A 22,782-nucleotide genomic window follows, 5' to 3' on the forward strand; every position below is an offset into this window, starting at 1 on the left:
GCAGGTACCTATATCTGATTTATTTGATTTCTTGAAACTGTAAGCAATATTCAATCAACACTACAGCCAAGTCAATGCCTAGTCTGGGATGCTGAGGAAAACCCTTATTAATGTATTGTTATGTCTAGATCAGTACTCTGGATGACCACCCTTGTATAACACCCCCCTCTTAGAATCCCCCGGGCCCCACTGAGCCAAGAAGTAGGTTTGTTTTGCAAATTAAAAGGTTTATTTGAGAATTTAAACAATATATATATATCACACTTTATAATAAATTAATATCTGATAGTACACTGAGACATATGATGTTGATCAACAATGGGTAATCTGGCACTAGCACACTTCTTTACAATCAATGAGGAGTTAGTATAGGATGGATAAAAGTAGTAAAATACTTTTATGATTTCAAGGGAAAAGCAATGAGGAATAAAATGCAGTACAGAAATACTTGATATGATTTTAGCAAAAGATAAGATTATCACTTTTTCTCTGGCAATTCACCCCCCTCCCCTATGCAATGTAAGAAATGGAAGGAGATGGAAAGAGGAGCACACAGTTCTCATGAATGCAATCAAATACAATACGAAATTCAGTTCCCCCCCCAGCAAGCTTAGAGGAAACAGGTAGGAGTTTGAAACACAGGCCCAAAATGCTTTTTAAATGTGAAGGCAATGGATGGGAAAATGTGCCAATGATTTTAATTCCCTCTAGAGATTCAGGGTGAGTGGGAGATGCGTGTTGGTATTAGTTCAGGCTCACTTTAACAATGCTCTATGAGTTATTACCAAGTTGCAAACAGATTTTAACAAAGGAAAGAATGGAGCTGCTATTTTGACAAGTGGAGAAATTGAGCCAAAATCGCAAATTGCTGTAAATTTCGCAAGTGCGTAAATCGTGATTGCGGAAAAGGTATAAGGAGTAGCAAGTTGGTTTCAAGCCCTCCAGAATCCATACCTATATCTGCCTCTCCAACTTCCCTCCAGTTTTAGTCTTCCTCCTGGTCTAATCCACCTGCTTTTTTCAGACAGCTCTCCTCTTTTTAGTCAGCTCTTCATTCTGGACAAACAATCCTCATTTTGGCAAGAGACCACCTTTTCCACTTGTGCATCTCTTTTTAAACATTCAATCACACCCTAAAATATCTAAATTATCAAGTGCCACCCTATTAGCTTATGATTCAGATTGGACATCTATTTGTCCTCCCCCTTAATCAAGGTGTCACCTCTTCCGTCTGATTGGTCCTCAGGTTGCTTGGTTCCATTTCTGCAAGATATAATTCCACCCATTTGCAATTATCTTTCTGAACAATTTTAGAGTTGAAGCTGGAATCTATAACGTGACACTTTTTTCAATCTACAGATAAATGTCACAAACTATATATTTCTGAATTGGTTTGATCTGATCATGCTGGTCGCAATGCAATGTGGTCCTTCTCGGCACAAGGTTGCAGGTACCTATATCTGATTTATTTGATTTCTTGAAACTGTAAGCAATATTCAATCAACACTACAGCCAAGTCAATGCCTAGTCTGGGATGCTGAGGAAAACCCTTATTAATGTATTGTTATGTCTAGATCAGTACTCTGGATGACCACCCTTGTATAACACCCCCCTCTTAGAATCCCCCGGGCCCCACTGAGCCAAGAAGTAGGCTTGTTTTGCAAATTAAAAGGTTTATTTGAGAATTTAAACAATATATATATATATATCACACTTTATAATAAATTAATATCTGATAGTACACTTAGACATATGATGTTGATCAACAATGGGTAATCTGGCACTAGCACACTTCTTTACAATCAATGCGGAGTTAGTATAGGATGGATAAAAGTAGCAAAAATACTTTTATGATTTCAAGGGAAAAGCAATGAGGAATAAAATGCAGTACAGAAATACTTGATATGATTTTAGCAAAAGATAAGATTATCACTTTTTCTCTGGCAATTCACCCCCCTCCCCTATGCAATGTAAGAAATGGAAGGAGATGGAAAGAGGAGCACACAGTTCTCATGAATGCAATCAAATACAATATGAAATTCAGTTCCCCCCCCAGCAAGCTTAGAGGAAACAGGTAGGAGTTTGAAACACATGCCCAAAATGCTTTTTAAATGTGAAGGCAATGGATGGGAAAATGTGCCAATGATTTTAATTCCCTCTAGAGATTCAGGGTGAGTGGGAGATGCGTGTTGGTATTAGTTCAGGCTCACTTTAGCAATGCTCTATGAGTTATTACCAAGTTGCAAACAGATTTTAACAAAGGAAAGAATGGAGCTGCTATTTTGACAAGTGGAGAAATTGAGCCAAAATCGCAAATTGCTGTAAATTTCACAAGTGCGTAAATCGTGATTGCGGAAAAGGTATAAGGAGTAGCAAGTCGGTTCTAGGCTTGTTGGAAAGCTTAGATTCTAAGCCTTCAGAGGAAAGATAAATCTCGTTCCTAGCCCAAACGGTTCCAGAGATACAGACGAATAAATAAAGGTAGTTTTTCGGATTTAAAGTAAAACTCAAAATGACAGGTGACAGCTTTCAGCTTCAGAATTGACAGGTGACAGTTGTGCAGCTTTACAAATGACAGATGACACGATTTCTAGGAGGCTGTTCTACTTAGGTTAAAATAGTTTGGATTAGATTATTTTAACTACGAGATTGGTTCTGCACAGTTCTGCTTGGTACTCACAATATAAATTTGAAATAGGCCTCGCCACGGATCTGGTCAGGTTTTGGACTGGACTCCGGTTCTGGTCTCGGCACTTCACAGTGATCTGGGTCAGCTCTCTGGTTCTGCTCACAGCGGTCTGGGTCAGCTCTGCTCTGCTGGTCTAGCCTCTCTGGATTCAGCGGCCTCTCGTTCTGGATACTGCTCTGCTTTCCGGTCCAGATCAAGTGGATTCTGGATGTAACACTGCTTTCTGGGTACTGGCAAGAGTTCTTGGCAAAAGAATTCAGACAGCTCGCCCGGCTGTGGAATAGTTTGCAAATGATTTTAAGGTTGCTGAGGCCTGCTGAGAAGAGTTCTCAGTTTGTGGGTTTAGGCCCTTGCTTTAAGTTCTGAAGTAAAGTTCTGGTCTTTGGAGGTTGATGGATTTGAAGTCTGGATCTCTAGATGTGAAGTCGTCGGTCAGCATGCTCTGCAGCAAATGGAATTGAATGTCTCTACCTGTCCCAGCAGTCTCTTTTTATGTGTTTTGAAAATGGGTGTTTGCCTGGGCCTAGCTAAGCCTGCCCCTCTCTACTTGTCATTGGCCCAATTCTCCCCTCTCCCATGATTGGGGGAAGGAAATGGATTGTCATCATGATGAGGTCTGTTTATGGGTCAGAGGATCCTCCCCTGGTCAGTTTGCCCACAAATCTATATTTGATTCAAATACATCTTTCCCAGATATACAATTTGTTGAAATTACATGTACACATTATATATTCCTTATGGTCCATGCTTGTCCGCCTCTGATCTTCCTGGGGGTTTGCATTCAAAAATGACAACATTTTGCGCTTTTTAACTGGTTTTGCAATATCGGACATTTACCCAAAATAACACACATGTGCGCAAGGAGTATTGATGAAGTGTCAGATTTTTAACATGCAGACATTTGGAGTGAGACCCTATTTTCCACTAGCAACCCCCCAGAATACACCAGAGGGTCCTAACGCCTCTTAAAATGTTCACAGAAAAATCACAAAAATAATGATATTACTTATATAATTCTGACAAGTCTGCACTATGAGTTATCTATCTTTTTAAAATTATTCTCTGGTCAAAAAGGGGTGTGGCTTCCCACATCACAGGGTGGAATAACTGGTTTATCCACTTCCCCCAAGCCAGCTTGTTCACAGAGGCACAGCTGCCCCGCAGTTTCTCCCAAGAGGAAGCTATTTTACCACGCCCCCAATATAACATTTGCCTGAGTCAAGGAAGTTGCATTGTTCTGTTCTTTCCAGTTCCCAGGTGCTCCACCCCTAATCTAATCAGAGAGGTGACAACTCCTTTTGGCAAGGGGCAGCAGGATGCAGCTAGGCCTGGGAAGAGTGGCTGAACAGGTTTCTCCTGTCGGGGGTAGTTGTCGGGCAGAATCCAGTTTCACTAAGCCAGGTTTCAGCTAAATGTCACTTTTTGTTCCCAGTTTTCTACATTCAAATCAAACTGACAATTTTTACCTATACGTTAAATAATTACTTCCTTCAAGTCACTTCAGAATATGGTTTTACATTCTTCCACCTCTTAGCAAGTCTTTCCTTGGTCTGGTTTTGTTTCATTTGTGCACTTTTACACAAAAGTCTGGTGGTTTTAAAACGCCGGCTTTCTGATAGTGGTGAGTACTGGTAATGCAACCATTTTTGGGATTAAGAAAATGAATTCCCCACAGTTCTGAGTTGCTTTTTTGGCAATCAGCATTGCCATTCCCAATGGTTTCAGGCTACTGTGTGTGTAGCCCAATGGTGGTTTTAGGCAGTGCCCTTCTGTGCCCACAACATAGGCAAAAATGGGTGGCAGCCTATTCTTCATGCATTTCCCTGTACATTTTCTGGGAAGTTCTGGCCATCATGATGTTTTCAATGCCAGTAAGGCACAGTTTTTGTGGTAGGGCTCGGATGCATGGGTAAAAACATCCCACAAGCCCCCCTCTTGCGATGGCCATTCTGTCCTTTCGCTGATGGAACTAGCAAGATCTGGGATGTTCGCCTCCTCTTCTTCCAATTCCATGGATGGCACAGTTCAGCATCTTTTCCTCCCTCCAGTCGATCAATCAGTTCTCCTTGCTGGTCCTGATGGGAGGATTGGGTGGTACCCTGGGCCCCTCGGGTCTCTGCTCCCGGTCCCCGGTCGTCCTCCTTGGTCAGTCTCCATGGTTTCATCTCTCCTAGGATGATAAAGCAAAGCGGCAATACACATTCCTAGACATTTTTCCACCACTATTAATGGTGTGGCGAACATGTACATTTTATACATCCAAATGCATTTTGCAGTCTGATTTTAAAAACAATATATAATAGGGCACATTTGCATTACGTTACTATATTTTTGATATGTGGAATATTTTAGGGTTGGAACTGAATTAATCTGGAGCGGTCCCCTATGGTATTGCAGAGGACTCCTCCAGTTGCTGCAAAGTGTGCCTGGGATGGCAACACTTTAGCTGGTTAATATGGACCCACTTGTCTTCCCCCTCTGCCAAACCGCCTTTGGGGATGCAGATCTTGTAGGCCACATCGAGATTTTGTCTATAATTTCAAACGGTCCCTTCCATGTAGGCATTTTCGCTGTTTGGCCTGGTTCCTTTGGAAATTGTATAGATAGACCCGGTCCCCCACAGTATATTCCTTCCTGGTGGTCCTCAGGTTGTAGTGGGTTTTCATGCTATCAGCTGATCTTTCTAGATTCCGCTGAGCATAGGCAAAAGCATGTTGAAGGTGTTTCCTTAAATTCTCCACATACTCATGAGTTGTGGAGGCATTTATCAGTGTCTGCTCTTGGGTCCTGTAGAGCAAATGCTGGGGAAGCACCATCTTGCGCCCCGTCATCAACTCAAATGGTGACATTTTAGTTGCAGATGAAGGGGTAGAGCTGATGGCCATTAGGACCAGAGGTAATCGGATATCCCAACTTGGCCCAGAATCTGCCACAAACTTTTTTAATATGCTCACAATGGTTCGGTTGTATCTCTCTACTGCCCCAGAAGAAGCTGGCTGGTAAGCAATATGTAGCTTTCTTTTGACCCCCAGTATCTCCCACATCTTTGTCATTACTTCACTGGTGAAGTGGCTACCTCTGTCTGACTCAATCCTTTGAGGTAGACCAAAACGGGAAAAGATGTGGTTAATCATCAGGGCAGCTGCTGTTTCTGCCTTGCAATTTTGGGCCGGGAGACATTCCACCCACTTGGTAAACATGCATGTAACGGTCAACATGTACTTGTTTCCTCTAGACGAGCGGATTACAGGGCCTACAAAGTCGATTTGCAAATCTGACCATGGCAGAGTCATCCCCCTCTTTTGGAGAGGCGCACAGTGTGTGAGGGATGATGGCTGAAATTGTGCACACACAAGACACCCCTTCAAGTATTGGTCGAGGTCCTGCCCCATATGTGGCCAGTATGCAACCTCTCTTAAGATTTCCAGTGTTGTGTGAAACCCCCTATGACCGGCGGTGGCCGCATCATGGGCGTGACTTAACATCAGGCTTCCGAATGAGGTAGGAACCACCCACTGATCATGGCCAGCTTGGGATTTCCTTACCAACAAACCGTCTTGGATTCGGAACATTTTTGGACATTTCATCAACACTCTTAGGTCCTCTTTCCCAATGTAATCGGTATCCGTCAGGGGAAAGTCCTCAGGGTCCTCAAGGTGTTGGTAAAACTTACCAATAATTGGATCCCCCTTTGAGCTGTAATTAAATCAGCATCAGGGGTCTCCTTACTCCATTGTGCAGTTGAAAGATCATTGTGAGCATTTGTCTGGGACCTAGTGATAGCAGTGACCTGGATTTCCCCCAACAGGGACTCAATCTCAATTAGATCCCCTTGGATGGCCCCGGTTTTGGCCAGCTGATCAGCTAAGTCTGGTCCCTCTACTTTAGAATGACCCTTGATCTTTTTCTAGTAGATGGTCATCCCATTCGATGTGACCAGATCATCAATGTTTTGAATTAACTTCCCATGTTTCAAGGGTTTGTTATTAGCACATAACATGCCTCTGGTTTTCCACTTAACCAGGTGCTCCACGAACCCGTTCCGTACATAATCTGAATCTGTGATTATGACCAGTTTGTGGAGTTGACGTTGGACAGCAGTGAAGATGGCCTGATGCACAGCCATCAATTCTGCCACCTGACTACTTCGGGGACCAATTTTGTATCCAGCGGAGGGTTCTGGGAACTCCTTCACCCATGCATTCCCTACGCCAGCCACCAGTTCTTTCTCCCAGTCGTTGTCAACATGGTAAGAGCATCCATCCACATAGACAGTGGGCATTCCCTCACACTTGTCTTCTTCAAAGACTTTGTGTGGGGAATTAAGGTATGCCTCCATGTTGTCCTTGATTTTTAGACTTTCGTCCTCGAGACAGTTTTCTCTGGCACAATCATGCAAGTCAGCCAGACCTTGCGCGAGGGGACTCTTTTTGTTTTGGCCATATCTGACCTCCACAGGAAAGCCTTGCATTGACAGAATCCAGGAAGTAATTCGGGAATTACTCACATTTCCGGCCCAGATTCTGTCACTTTGGAGATATTGCAGAGGCTGGTGTGGAGTCTCCACTATGATGTGTTCCCCCTGGATAAACGGGCGGTAATTCTTCAATGCCCACACCGTTGCCAGGAGTGCCTTCTCACAATCGATGAATTTTTCCTCCACAGAGGATAAAGTTTTGCTCGCATAGGAGATTACTTTAATGACCTTGTCATGCTTTTGGTATAGTACTGCCGTCAAGCACGTATTAGAGAACCCCGTCTCCAGGAAGAACTCCTTGTTTCTGACAGGGTAAGCTAGGCAAGGCGCTTGTGAGAGGCTTCTTTTGAGTTGTCTTACCGCCTCAGATTGTTCGGGACCCCATTCCCACTTGACCCCCCCTTCAAGAGATGAATCAGGGGTCTAGTGATCTCTGCGTAGCCTTCAATGAACTTTCTGCTGTAATTAGTCAGTCCAAGGAGGCTCCTTAGGTCCCGCAGAGTTGTGGGGTCTTTCAGTTTCTGGAGTGCTTCCACTTTCTTTTCTTGGGGTCAGAGTCCCTGAGGAGTAATCTCATGCCCCAAGAAATTAACACGGGTTCTACAACACTGTGCTTTCTGAAAGGAAAGTTTTGCTCCGGCGGCCCTCAACTGTGTCAGAACATAACGGATCTCCGCTATCTGTTCCTCCACAGATGAACTTTTGATGAGGACATCATCTACATAAGCCAGGTTACCCCTCGCACCCAGGTCGGGCATGGCCTTATGTAGGAAAATGTTGAATTCATTGCTGGAGTTGAGGTATCCGAAGGGAGTTCGGGTCCATGTGTACTGCTGGCCCCCAAAGGTAAAAGCCAGTTTGTATTGGTCCTCCCTACTGACAGGCACGGTCCAGTATCCATTGGTCAGGTCTATTGCTGTGAATACCTGTGACCCCTGAATCTGGGCCAGCCCTTGGTCAATGTAGGGCAGAGGCCATCGGGAAGTATGGACCTGTTTGTTGAGCTCCCTAAGGTCGGCGCAGAGTCTCCACTGGCCGTTTGGCTTCAATATTCCCAGCACTGGATTATTGAAAGTGCTGTGGAATGGACGGATTATTCCCCGGGACTCAAGGTTCTTAATTATTTCAGTAAGGGACTCCATGGATACGAGAGGCAAGCGATATTGCTTCACAAACACTGGAGTCATTCCAGGGTCCGTGGGAATTGTTGTGGTGTGGATGTCGGTGCGACCACAGTCATATGAGTCTACCGCAAAGAGATCTTGGAAATCCAAGAAAACTTGTTTCAACTTTTGCTTCTGTTCCAGAGTCACACAGGCCTCAGCTAGGTTGACTCTCTCTTCCACCATCTGCCTGAAGCCTGGAAAGACTTCTGGTTTGGCTATCTCAGCGGCCTCTTCCAGCTGGGTGGAGAAGTCCCTGGTCAGAGTGCTGATTTGGACTGGAGGCTTCAGGTGGGAAAGGCAGCCCTCATGGACCTGGAAAATCACCTCATCCCTCCTGAAGTCACAAGTCACATCTTCCTTACCATAAGGGCAAGAAGTGTACACCAGGAAGTTCCCCCCATGCCGGGTGAAAATCCTGTCTGGTGTTGTATTGTCCTCACTGTCACTGTCAAAACAGTCCTTGGGGATTGGTCCTAACAGTTAATTTCCTAAATCAATGGAGAAATGTCGGTCATCAACCGCCATTCCAATAATGGTGCCTGTGGCTAGAGTAATACTCTTTAAGTCGCTGTTATCCACCTCTATTGGAATGGTGTCATTTTCTATGTTGACTAATGGTGTTGGGTTTACCCCTAACCCTTGCTGGTGGAGAGAAGCATTTAGATGAATATAAGCATCAGGGTTTTGCAATTTTTGTCCTCTTTTAACTTTCACTTCCAGGGAGAATTGTCGGGTCCTTTCAGGGATGGTGACTTCCTCTTTGAGCTGAATTTCAACTGCATAAGGTAGCAATTGAGCTGACCTAAATGCTTTTTCTGGATCATCAAAGCCCATGGGATTATCCGCTAATCGGGACCAAGCTTTGAAGTTTATTAGGTCCAAACTAATGGCAAAGCGATTGAGAATGTCACTGCCTAAGTAAAAGGCGGCAGTGACGTCTCGCACGACCCAACAATTATGGACTATGCTCTTGTTGCCAATGGAGATTTTGAGCATACACCTGCTTGGCAGGAGATGTTTGGAATTAGGTGCTTCCAGGTCCATTTCCCATTTGTCTATCAGTTTGAATGTGGGAATGGCTGGATCTTTTGGGAGCTGGCGGACATGGTTTCGCTGATGAAGCTCTTCCCGTTGTTCACACACACACTCGAGCGAGAACAGAGTCCTTCCCATCATTTAACTGAACAGGGATGAACAACTGCTCTCCAATTTGCTGAATATCAGCCAGGCTCTGAGCTGATTTCACATCTTTCTGGACTATAGGAGTGGGAGTTTCTGATGGTGGATTGGTGAAGAATTTCAGAGTGTTTCCTTCCAGTGTGGAATACGACCTTAAACTGGAAGGAAGGTTGATTTTCAGAAATAGAGAGGTCCCTCATCACCAGTCTGTTGTCCTACTGCTATTACTGTCACGTCTGGAGTTTGGTTGTTCTGGAAGTGAAATTCTACTTGGTCAGATTTTTGTTCAACCATGTGGCAGGTGCCGTTTAAACTAATATGGTTGACACTCTGTTTTAATTTTATGGGTCGGCTAGTCTGGGTCCAGAGGACCTTGTTTACGCAATCTATTAGGGGTGACAACCTTCTCAGGAGGTCATTCCCTAGTAAACGAGGGGTGCCCTCTGGAGTCACTACTATGACCGGGTGTTTCACCTTGTGTTGCCCAATTTTAATGTCCAAGTCTGCAGTCCCCTCAACGGGAATTTCTTTCCCATCAAAGTTCTGCAGTTGTCCAGGAAGAGAGGTGAGAGGAATTCGGTAATTCTCCCCCCTTCCTGCATTTAGTTCCTCCAAGGCCCTTTTGCACAGAAGGGTAGCTTGGGATCCAGTGTCCACCAGTGCCAAAATTGTACCCTGCCCCTTTACTTGTACCAGGGCATAGTATCTTCCATCCTTCTCCTCAAGGGGGCACAGATAATGCACATTTTTGGACAACTGGTGGGCTAACTTTCTCGTTTTGGACATGGCGAGAGAAGAGATTTGGGCAGAATTCTGTGGAGAGTCTTGGGAATCTGAAAGAAAAAGTTGGAAACTGGAGATCAGAGCCATTGTGGGTTCCCCTGGTTCCGGTTCTGGGCCACCCCCCCCCTTTTTGGAGGCAGTCACCAGGATGGGTTTGAACCAGGGGATTTTGGTATTGTCGGTTCTGGGATGAGATGATGGGCGGCGGTAGCTCAGTCTCCACATCTCCCCAGTCTGAATTGGCATCCCTTGGGACCCATTTTTCCTTGGGAGGAGTTCCCCCATCTGTAAAGCAGAAGATCCTTTCCCCAGGATCCTCTGAGGATCCCTCTCCCTCAAATTGGAAGATCTGTACCTCCTCCACAAACTGGGTCTGTTTGGGTCCTTTGTTTCTCCTACCCCCCCTCTGCTCCTTGGGAGGCAGGCTTTCAGGGGTAGGAGATTTTGTTTCCGGTTCCTGGTTTTCCAGGGGCTGTTTACAAGTTGGGAAGGACGCTTCCTCCAAGGCTTTACACCCCCCTTCCCCTTGTTCCTCCTCCCTGGGAACCGGTGGGTTATTGGGGTACTGCCCCGTCATTGTTCTGGAGCACCAGGTCCAGAGTTTGGGGCATTCTGCGGTGGCATGCTCATCTGAGGGTTCTGTTGAGCCCTCAGTATGTGACCCAGATCTCGTGCCATATTTTGGACCTGGCGCTCAAGTTGTGAAACCCGCTCAGGCTGATAAGGGGCTCTATTTTCTCCCCTGGGCTGATCCCGGGAAGGGTAGCTTTCCCTTCTCTGGTAGTACCCCTGGTTGGGAAGATTTTGGTACCCCTCCACCCTTGGCCTCCCCTCTCCCGGATTAGGTTGTCTGGGCTCAGGGAATCGGGGAAAGAAGGATGGATGATTTTGGGGCTGGAAATTGGGCGGATACCTGGGAAAAAAGTTCTGCCCAGGATTTGGTGAATTTCTGCCCTCCTGTGGGAAGTTAGGAGGGAAGTTCCCTGGGTCAGGTGCTTGGCTGGATCCCCCCCTTGGGCTGGAGGAGTCCAAACATAACCCAGGATTGGTCGGTTTCCCTTGTAGCGGGGACTTACATAGTCAGGGGAGCGGGGGAACCCATTTGTGGGACTTTCCTCCTCGACTCCCTGTCTGTGACTGGCCCGAGGGCCTTCTGGGCTGTGAATTATTTGGTGCAGGCAGGTTTTTAGGCCCCCCCATCTCCAAATCTAAAACGGGGGCAACCTTTACCTCTGCCACCTTGGCAGCAGCAGGGGTGCTGTTGGTTTTGGGGTTTTTCGGCGCATTATTTTTATTTTCGATGGGCTTCTGCACCTCATAGATCCGGGTAGCCTGTTCAATGACCCAGTCTAAAGATCTTTTCTCATGAAAATCTCTCACGAGCTGGGTCATTATGTATTTGGGTAAGGCATGGAAAAACGTATTGATAAATTCTCTGCTATCCGTGCGCACCCTTCTGGTGGTCTGCGCAAAAGCACGTTTTAATTCTTGGACAAACTCTTGTGGGGCCTGATCCTCCCCACATTGCAAATTGTAGGCTGCCTTGCGAGCCCTTGAGGATTTCTGTGAACAGAAAAATGTTTCAAGATGGCCGCCTTATAGGTGGACCATCTTAAATGATTTTGGTCCTCCAGCACCACAAAGAAACTGGAGTATTCTGGGGAGAATGTCCATTTGACGTACTGGATGCAGCTACTGCTGTCCTTCAAATGGAAAGTCTCCATCATTTGCTCATAGAGCTCCAAGTGTTCCCAAACGGAATACTTGGCGTTCTTATGATAAGGAGTGATGACACTCCTGATTGCCTTTATTTGTTTCAATGGGTCCTTAAGCAAGGCCCTTTTTGCCTTATTGGCCTTTTTGGTTCGGGTAACCCTGGTCCATTCATCCTCTGACTCAGAAGCACTGCTCCCAGAGGTGCCCGTCTGATCTTCCAGGTTTTCCCGGATTCTGCGAGCCTGGCAATGGCTGGCAGAATGTGGGGACCTGGTCTCCTGTGTCCTGTGAACTCAGAGGAGTCTTCAGATCCCTCCTTGCTACCAGGATTTGCTGGGTATCCCCCCCACTAACCTAACTGGGCAGAGGTTTTCAGGATGCCCTTAATGGGCCTACTCTCCTGGGGTTCCCCACTAAATTGCACTGTGCTTGGGTGCCCATACCCGGATACCCGCGCATCCATTCCTGGGAGGTACCGGCCTATGAGCCCCAGACTTCTAGCTGGATAGTAATCTGCCATCCCTGTGACCCTTGGCTCATGTGCGCGAGGGGACATGGGGGTGGCAGAGTCCAGGGACTGGGAGTGATGAAGGCCTCTGGTACTAGGTCTCCTGAGGTTATGCTCAGGAGTTTCTCTTTCCCAGCGAACCTCATCCCTATCTGCCCCTGCTTGCCGCTGCAATGCAAGAGCCTGCGCTTTCAGTTCCTCAGTTAAGGCCTTACTAGACTCTATCAGTCTCTCCTGCATCGCTACCTGTTGCTGGAGCCTATCATTGTGCTGACAGAGAGCCTCATTTTCTCTCTGTGCCTCCTGATTGGTCCTGGAGTACTGGGCCAGTCTCTGCTGCAGGAGGGTTACCTCCTGAGCTGTGTCCCTATTGGCCTGCTCCTTTCTTGCCAGAGCATCCTCCACCCTCCTGGTGTGCTCTAACAAGTTCTGGTGTTCTTTTTGGAGGTCACCCAGTCCCTGGAGGGCCAGGTGATTTTCTTCCATTTTCCTTTTTAAGTGGCAGACTTCCTGGCCTAAGGTATCGCTTTCCTGACTAAGAGCCTGCATCTGTGCCGCCAGGTCGTCCCTTTGCCTTTGGAAGGCACCAGCTTTCTGGCGCTCCTGATCAAACTCTGCCTGGGTATCCAGGTCTTTCAGAATCAATTTATTGCTTTCCTCTTTCTCTCTGTCTAGTCGAATTTGCAGGGTGGCTACCTGCTCTTTGCATGCCCTGTTGAAGTCCAGTTGTTGCTCCAGATTTTTCTGGCTCTGCAGAAGGGAGTCCAAACCTTCTTGGTACTCCTTCTGCAAGGCCAGAAATCTGGTATCCTGGTCAGCCTTCTCCTGTTGCAGTCTATCCATGTCCTCTTTTATTTTAATGATATACTGCCTACTATCATTTTCTGACTCCTGGCTCCTCTGCAGCCTCTGCTCAGAAGAGACCAGGTCAGATTGGGCCTTTTCTAACGCCAGCTGTTGCCTACTTGCCAGATCTTGGCCTTCAGCACATTTGTCCTGCATGGCTCCCATATATAGATACAAATATGCCGCTATCCTAACCATCTTGTCGTGTTCATCTTTAACATTAGGAACAATGTATAATTCAGTCAGAGCCACATGTAATGGACCCTGATCTCTCCATTTATCTGACCCTGTTTCAGTGACCTGTTGCGCGATTGCCTGCAGCCAGACCGTTTGGTCCTGATGAGTCCACTCACCTCTCACAAATAGCTTATGTAAGAAGTGCTCTCTGGCTATTTTCATATCTACCAAGGTCGTCATTCTGGAATTTGAGTTCCTTCCTGACTTACAGAAGTTTGTATTTTATTTTGCAATACAGACCGTTTCCTTAGAGCGTTCCTTTGAGGGGTGCTTTCACAGTGTAAAAGAGCGTGGTGATCTAACCGGATATGTGTATCTGGTCAGTTGGCACACTGTATTAATCTGCACAAATGGTAAGTCTAACCCAGAATATCATGGCTCGAGCCCCCACTTTTGTAAGCGATATTCAATCAACACTACAGCCAAGTCAATGCCTAGTCTGGGATGCTGAGGAAAACCCTTATTAATGTATTTTTATGTCTAGTTCAGTACTTTGGATGACCACCCTTGTATAACAACCCCCTCTTAGAATCCCCCTGACCCCACTGAGCCAAGAAGTAGGTTTGTTTTGCAAATTAAAAGGTTTATTTGAGAATTTAAACAATATATATATATCACACTTTATAATAAATTAATATCTGATAGTACACTTAGACATATGATGTTGATCAACAATGGGTAATCTGGCACTAGCACACTTCTTTACAATCAATGAGGAGTTGGTATAGGATGGATAAAAGTAGCAAAAATACTTTTATGATTTCAAGGGAAAAGCAATGAGGAATAAAATGCAGTACAGAAATACTTGATATGATTTTAGCAAAAGATAAGAAAATCACTTTTTCTCTGGCAATTCACCCCTCTCCCCTATGCAATGTAAGAAATGGAAGGAGCTGGAAAGAGGAGCACACAGTTCTCAGGAATGCTATCAAATACAATACAAAATTCAGTTCCCCCCCAGCAAGCTTAGAGGAAACAGGTAGGAGTTTGAAACACAGGCCCAAAATGCTTTTTAAATGTGATGGCAATGGATGGGAAAATGTGCCAATGATTTTAATTCCCTCTAGAGATTCAGGGTGAGTGGGAGATGCGTGTTGGTATTAGTTCAGGCTAACTTTAGCAATGCTCTATGAGTTATTAATAAGTTGCAAACGGATTTTAAAAAAAAGAAAAGAATGGAGCTGCTATTTTGACAAGTGGAGAAATGGAGCCAAAATCGCAAATCGCTGTAAATTTCGTGAGTGCGTAAATCGTGATTGCGGAAAAAGTATAAGGAGTAGCAAGTCGGTTCTAGGCTTGTTGGAAAGCTTAGATTCTAAGCCTTCAGAAGTTAAATCTCGTTCCTAGCCCAAACGGTTCCAGAGATACGGACGATTAAATAAAGGTAGTTTTTCGGATTTAAAGTAAAACTCAAAATGACAGGTGACAGCTTGCAGCTTCAGAATTGACAGGTGACAGCTGTGCAGCTTTACAAATGACAGATGACACGATTTCTAGGAGGCTGTTCTACTTAGGTTAAAATAGTTTGGATTAGATTATTTTAACTAGGTACTCACAATATAAATTTGAAATAGGCCTCGCCATGGATCTGGTCAGGTTTTGGACTGGACTCCGGTTCTGGTCTCGGCACTTCACAGTGATCTGGGTCAGCTCTCTGGTTCTGCTCACAGCGGTCTGGGTCAGCTCTGCTCTGCTGGTCTAGCCTCTCTGGATTCAGCGGCCTCTCGTTCTGGATACTGCTCTGCTTTCTGGTCCGGATCAAGTGGATTCTGGATGTAACACTGCTTTCTGGGTACTGGCAAGAGTTCTTGGCAAAAGAATTCAGACAGCTCGCCCGGCTGTGGAATAGTTTGCAAATGATTTTAAGGTTGCTGAGGCCTGCTGAGAAGAGTTCTCAGTTTGTGGGTTTAGGCCCTTGCTTTAAGTTCTGAAGTAAAGTTCTGGTCTTTGGAGATTGATGGATTTGAAGTCTGGATCTCTAGATGTGAAGTCGTCGGTCAGCATGCTCTGCAGCAAATGGAATTGAATGTCTCTACCTGTCCCAGCAGTCTCTTTTTATGTGTTTTGAAAATGGGTGTTTGCCTGGGCCTAGCTAAGCCTGCCCCTCTCTACTTGTCATTGGCCCAATTCTCCCCTCTCCCATGATTGGGGGAAGGAAATGGATTGTCATCATGATGAGGTCTGTTTATGGGTCAGAGGATCCTCCCCTGGTCAGTTTGCCCACAAATCTATATTTGATTCAAATACATCTTTCCCAGATATACAATTTGTTGAAATTACATGTACACATTATATATTCCTTATGGTCCATGCTTGCCCGCCTCTGATCTTCCTGGGGGCTTGCATTCAAAAATGACAACATTTTGCGCTTTTTAACTGGTTTTGCAATATCGGACATTTACCCAAAATAACACACATGTGCGCAAGGAGTATTGATGAAGTGTCAGATTTTTAACATGCAGACATTTGGAGTGAGACCCTATTTTCCGCTAGTAACCCCCCAGAATACACCACAGGGTCCTAACGCCTCTTAAAATGTTCACAGAAAAATCACAAAAATAATGATATTACTTATATAATTCTGACAAGTCCGCACTATGAGTTATCTATCTTTTTAAAATTATGCTCTGGTCAAAAAGGGGTGTGGCTTCCCACATCACAGGGTGGAATAACTGGTTTATCCACTTCCCCCAAGCCAGCTTGTTCACAGAGGCACAGCTGCCCCCCAGTTTCTCCCAAGAGGAAGCTTTTTTACGCCGCCCCCAATGTAACATTTGCCTGAGTCAAGGACGTTGCATTGTTCTGTTCTTTCCAGTTCCCAGGTGCTCCACCCCTAATCTAATCAGAGAGGTGACAACTCCTTTTGGCAAGGGGCAGCAGGATGCAGCTAGGCCTGGGAAGAGTGGCTGAACAGGTTTCTCCTGTCGGGGGTAGTTGTCAGGCAGAATCCAGTTTCACTAAGCCAGGTTTCAGCTAAATGTCACTTTTTGTTCCCAGTTTTCTACATTCAAATCAAACTGACAATTTGTACCTATACATTAAATAATTACTTCCTTCAAGTCATTTCAGAATATGGTTTTACATTCTTCCACCTCTTAGCAAGTCTTTCCTTGGTCTGGTTTTGTTTCATTTGTACAGTTTTACACAAATGTCTGGTGGTTTTAAAACGCTGGCTTTCTGATAGTGGTGAGTACTGGTAATGCAACCATTTTTGGGATTAAGAAAATGAATTCCCACAGTTCTGAGTTGTTTTTTGGCAATCAGCATTGCCATTCCCAATGGTTTCAGGCTACTGTGTGTGTAGCCCAATGGTGGTTTTAGGCAGTGCCTTTCTGTGCCCACAACATAGGCAAAAATGGGTGGCAGCCTATTCTTCATGCATTTCCCTGTGCATTTTCTGGGAAGTTCTGGCCATCACAATGTTTTCAATGCCAGTAAGGCACAGTTTTTGTGGTAGGGCTCGGATGCATGGGTAAAAACATCACACAAAACAATATAACAATTATTATCACAAGATTTTACAGACAGATATATAAGATACCATCTTTTCGACTCTCTACTCCGTAACATTTTCTGGGATGCTATAATCATATTTTAGCTTGTAACTCTTGTTTCCAAGGTGGAATTTTAAGGGGATATGTACCATCAGATGGGGCTTCTCATAAGCTTTGTGAGCATATTCAAACCATTTTTGTGAGAATTATGGTGCCCGAGATAATGAGCAATGTTGATTTCACCATAGTATCTATGGCAATATCAAGTCATGTGCATATCTTTAATTTCCGTTACACATCACATTTCTTTTCTTCAAACTTAGACATTGGTCTGGGCCATCTTCTTCTTTGTTGACCCTGCATGCTATAAAGTCATTTACATGCTTTCTCCCATGACTAATGCCCATCTGTGTCCTTGTCTTCCTTGAGTAGAGGGTATAACAGTGCCCCCTCACTTATATGGCAGTCTTCCTTTGCATGCCATCTGTTAGTAAGCCTAGGAAGGGACCATACATTGAATTTTAATCCTGTGTATTTTTTAGAGTTCACATCCATTAGCTGGGACTTTGTTTTCAAAGTGTGGGTCAAATCACCACCATAAAACCTTGGTCAGGCACAAGTTTTTCCCATTTCCTGGCTTTGCTGAGACAGGGGCAGGCTGAGCAGTGCTTGGCCTTTGAATCTCACGGCGAAAGGTCTTCTGTACTAAGCACAGTTTTTAGCTCAATTCCTAGGAACTTCAAAATATATGATGCTTTTACATTGTGCATTTATATACATTAAATCTGCTTTACATCTCACAGTAAATATAAGACATCTCTTCATGTGTCCTTGTGCTGCTTGTGTTAATTTTTTCCATAGGTAAAAATTAACCATCTTCATTATAGTGGGCCTTCAAATTACTTCTGTCAGTGGAATGTATTAATCGAAATGTTCATTGCTTCCAAGCTGCAGAATGCAAGCATTTCTCCTTGCAGCTCTGTTTTAGTAGGCCTCCAGGTTTGGGCTTTATCATTCAAATATGTTATTTTATTTTTCCTTTTTCTCAAAACAACATTTTGCTACTTGATAGTTCAGAATGACATGCCGGCCTTGTCTCTGTCACGAGTGTGGTTTCCCATTTCTGCATCATTTAGTCTTAAATCAGCCAGAGGCATTTCATTAAGTCCTGGGATTGGATTGAATGTACCCCAAAATGTGCCATATGAATATAAATGAAAACAAGAAAAGAACCTGCAGTTGAATGCACAGAGCGTGCCCCAAACATTACAACAGCCCAGGTCCCCCACACCACAAATGTTATCTGTTATGTTATATTATATGCCACTAGCCAAGCACACTGTAACTACAGTCGGTTGTCTCCTCATGCTCATTGATGGGGTGCATCAGGGTGGTTAAGCTGCCATTCTAGTTATCTGAGGCAGTGCAGCCACATTTAAATGACAGTGGCCCTCATTACGACCCTGGCGGAATTCGGAAAACGATGGCGGAAATGCAATACCGCCATCGAATAGCGCTCGGTGCGACTATGACCCGTCACCGCAAAGTACGAAGCCATTAGCGACACCGTAGTGAACGCCAACGCTAACTGCACCAAGCACGCGCGCGCGCGCCATGCCAAACCGTAAACACCACCATGGCGCAAGGGTACGCCAATTCCGACCCTAGCGGACATGTACCTAACGCCATCAAGCATGGCGGAATGAACCATTCCGCCATGTTGAGAAGTACGGCATCGCGAATCAACCGTAAACGGCCCCACTGAGTGCCTGTACACCGCTCCCTGCCCACAAAGTACAACTCCCCGTAGGTGCAATGAAGTCACAATGCAACCATTGAAATGTACAAGTCACCCATGCATGCCAACGAACAAATGAAACACAAGAGGGGCCAATGGGAGCTGCAGGGCACAGATGGCACGAATACAGAAGCCATCCCAATGGACATGACCACAGTCCCCCACCAAGAAACGCACGCAAACACAGGCACCTGTGACCAGCAATATTCCGAAAATCACATCATTCCACCAGTCCACCTGGCTGACCGGCATCTGTTACACAAAACCCAATCCCCCGCCCCTGAGCATGACAACATTCAAACAGTCATATTGGCAGCCCCCATCCCTGACCTCACTGGGCTTCGTAGGCAAACGCGCCCAGTACAGTACCACGCAACTATACTCAGAAGCCGGAACCCAATGCAGATCTCCTCACAATACATCGCTCCCCAAATAGGAATATGCCACATCACTTGCAAAGAAGAACGCTACACGGGCCAAATCAGAATAGAAATTTAATGCACAACAAAATCACCAAGCCCATACAGCCATCAGGCCATGAACTCCAAAACACATTTCACCATTGTGGGCTGCATCCGCAAGAAATGACCAGCCACTACTTGTGTGACGCCCTGTTCCATCATGGTACACAGAGCCACATTCACGTACGGAAAGGCAACATGGAAGCGCACACAACCGCAGGGCCGTCCCAATGGGGAGGCACTAGTCCAGCTGAAAGGCCGAAATGTTGCTCCGAGCCACCAGTACTGCGTAAGGGCATGTGGCCCATTGGCGATCGTCCCATAAGATCGTAATGCTGCTCCACTGATTAACACGAAGCAGCAGGTGTCGGGAGTAAAACCCATCTGCAGGAGTGGCATACAGATGGCAGTGGCAAAAGGGGAGGAGATACCTGTCAACCAAAAGAAAAGAAAAAGAACAGAATGGCCATCAGAACTACATTCCAACAACTCACTTCAATGATCACACTAAATCCACAGCCATATGCATGCTAGCCCACTCCAAAGGTTCATCAGCACCCAAAAACCACTTGCGACTCATAACCATCTATATCGAGGTGTAAACACCATCACAAACGAGTGTACCTGTGCATGCGTCTGTCAAAACAGAATCCATCAGATGGGATTGGTAACGTGCATGGACACAAGTGTCTGAGGGCGCGTCGAGACAGGGAGGGCTCAACAAGGCCAGATAGACGATGGTCCCACTATGGCAGCCCTGCATCACATAGCGCAGGGGAGGCGGATAGATTCCAAGAAGCCCTGTACATGGCAAACTCTGTATCAAATCACCTGCCCATGCATCCATTCATCATTCCCTCATCCCGGGATTAAAACGCCTGAATATTTACTCACATAACATTAGAAATATCCATTGAGTCTGTGCGTTATGCAGCCTGCAAAATCCACAGTGCCCCAGCCCGTAATGCCAGTGTTGTGAAGTAACATGTATTTGGGAACGTCCGGCCTCATCGCCCACGTCGCTATTGCGCATCCCAAACCATTCATATCAATCATTGCATCCTCGCCATGGCCCCTGTCCCAAGGACATTGAACAATAGTACGTTATATTTGCAGTCAGACCTGTGGGCATTTCCCCGCCGCTAGCTGAAAACCGAAAGCGCCGCCCTTCGAATTCCTCATTTGCAACATCACGTCGAAGAAGCATCTGTGGCCGTTTGAAATCACTAATTAATCCATCTAGTGCGGCTGTGTGTGAAAATGGCAACTGCCTTCACCCACAAATGGGACGCCCCGCCCGTCGTTGCAACTCGGTACAGTGATGCATGAGGGCCCACCGTTACTCGAGTACTACGTACCACTGACCCTTCACAAGTCTGTTCGCGACTGCACAGATAGTATGTGAAACAATGGGACCATAGCAGAATGAACATATCAACCAATGTTACACGGCCATCGGGTACAAATACATGATTGCAATAGCAAGATGCCATTCCCCGAATTGCAGCGTTGTGTGCGGGACGTGCTCGGCCAAAGGGGAGAGCAGTTTGCACAGGTGGAATGAATCACCACAGGTGGAGGCCATACAGCCTGAAAACACATAAATTGCACAGCCAGTCTCCTCCCACAACCACACCGAAATGCTACCGGCAGGACTCGCGATGTTGGCCCTGGGGGACCTGATAGCACTGCAAGTACTCCAACTCCAGGAAGAAGACGAACACCAACTACAACCGGCCGCACGGAGGAGACGCAGGAGGAGGAGGAGGGCAAGGCAGGGCCAGCAAGGGCCGCCAGCACAGCCACTACCACCACGCAGGCAGCCCGCAATCCCACGCCTCCGAGCACATCCGTTCAACCTCACTGATGAGCAGATCCACACCCTCTACCGTCTGGACCGGGACACCATAGCCGCCATTGTGGACATGACACAGGCTGACCTTGTCAGCATGATAGACAGCCCAACCGCCATCCCACCCCTACTGAAGGTGGTGTCTGTACTACACTTCCTGGCCACAGGCACCTACCAGCACACAGTCGGACAGTTGCATGGCATTTCTCAGCCACTGTTCTCACGGACACTATTGCAAGTGCTCGATGCCCTCCTGCAGCACGCAGACGACTACATCTCCCTACCACGCTCGGAGCAGGAAATTACCAACACAAAAGTGGGATTCCATGCACTTGCCGGCATACCGGGTTGCATTGGTGCCATCGACTGCACCCATGTGGAATTGGTCGTCCCACATGCCATGGAGGCCCAGTACCGCAACCGAAAACAATTTCATTCTCTGAATGTACAAATGGTGTGTGACTCCAACAGGATCATTACACATTGTTGTTCCCGATTTCCTGGATCAACCCATGATTCTATGGTCTTGAGGAACTCTACTATACCACGCTACATGGAGCGACACGCAGGGAACAGATCCTGGCTACTCGGTGAGTCTCATTACATGCATGATAATGTGGGGTATGTGATTCGGCAATGACCTGGCAGGAAGGGGGGGGGGGTGTGCGTACGTAGCAATGGCATTCCACATCATACGTTTCTCGTCCACATACAGGTGATGCTGGATATCCACTGAAGAGATGGCTCCTCACACCAGTCCGGAACCCACGGGACCAGCATGAGGAGGACTACAACCATGCCCACTCACGTACCCGTGTAGTCATAGAACAGGCATTCGGCCTACTGAAGGGTCGTTTCCGCTGCCTCAGCAGGTCTGGCGGGGCACTCCTGTACCGCCATGAGAAGGTTGCAAAGATGGTGATGGCATGTGTCATGCTCCACAACATGTGCGTACGTAGAAATGTGCCCATGCCCCCTGACGCAGAACTGCAAGCACCTGATGATGGTCATGATGAGGGCGGGGATGTGGCAGCACCTCAAGGAGTCTGCGAGGCACCGGAGGGCCGTGACATTCGTCAGCATCTCATTGATGTATGCTTCTAGCACTCACGCCTGGTGGCTGATACATGGACACGGGACTCGTGGCACTGTGTGTGTCTGGGACATGCACAATATGGACTGTACGCCTATGATGGCCTAGTACACAAAGATCAATGTCCACACATCTCATTGGTTGATCGTGCACTGTTCATGGCATATGTGATATCATGTTGAACACCCTATCGACCCGCCACCCAAGTGAGCCCAACACACCCCCTCCACCCTCCTACCTCCCCCCGAACACCAGTGTCCAAAGATGCTCATTGTCAGTGGGCAGTCGCTATTGCAAGCCCCCTCTGCGGGTATCAGGGGCACCCCTGCCTGTGGAGCGCAGGTTCCTCCCAGATCTACGTTGGGGGCTGCCCTGGACGGAACTTGCAACGGATGATGTCTCTGCCTGCTCACGTCCATGCATGTCCCTAAGGGTTTGCGAGAGCTCAGTGAGCACACGGCGCACTGCGGCAAGTTCGGCACA

This window comes from Ambystoma mexicanum, chromosome 5q (assembly GCF_040938575.1).
Source record: "Ambystoma mexicanum isolate Mex_15411 chromosome 5q, UKY_AmexF1_1, whole genome shotgun sequence".
NCBI classification, from domain to species: domain Eukaryota; kingdom Metazoa; phylum Chordata; class Amphibia; order Caudata; family Ambystomatidae; genus Ambystoma; species Ambystoma mexicanum.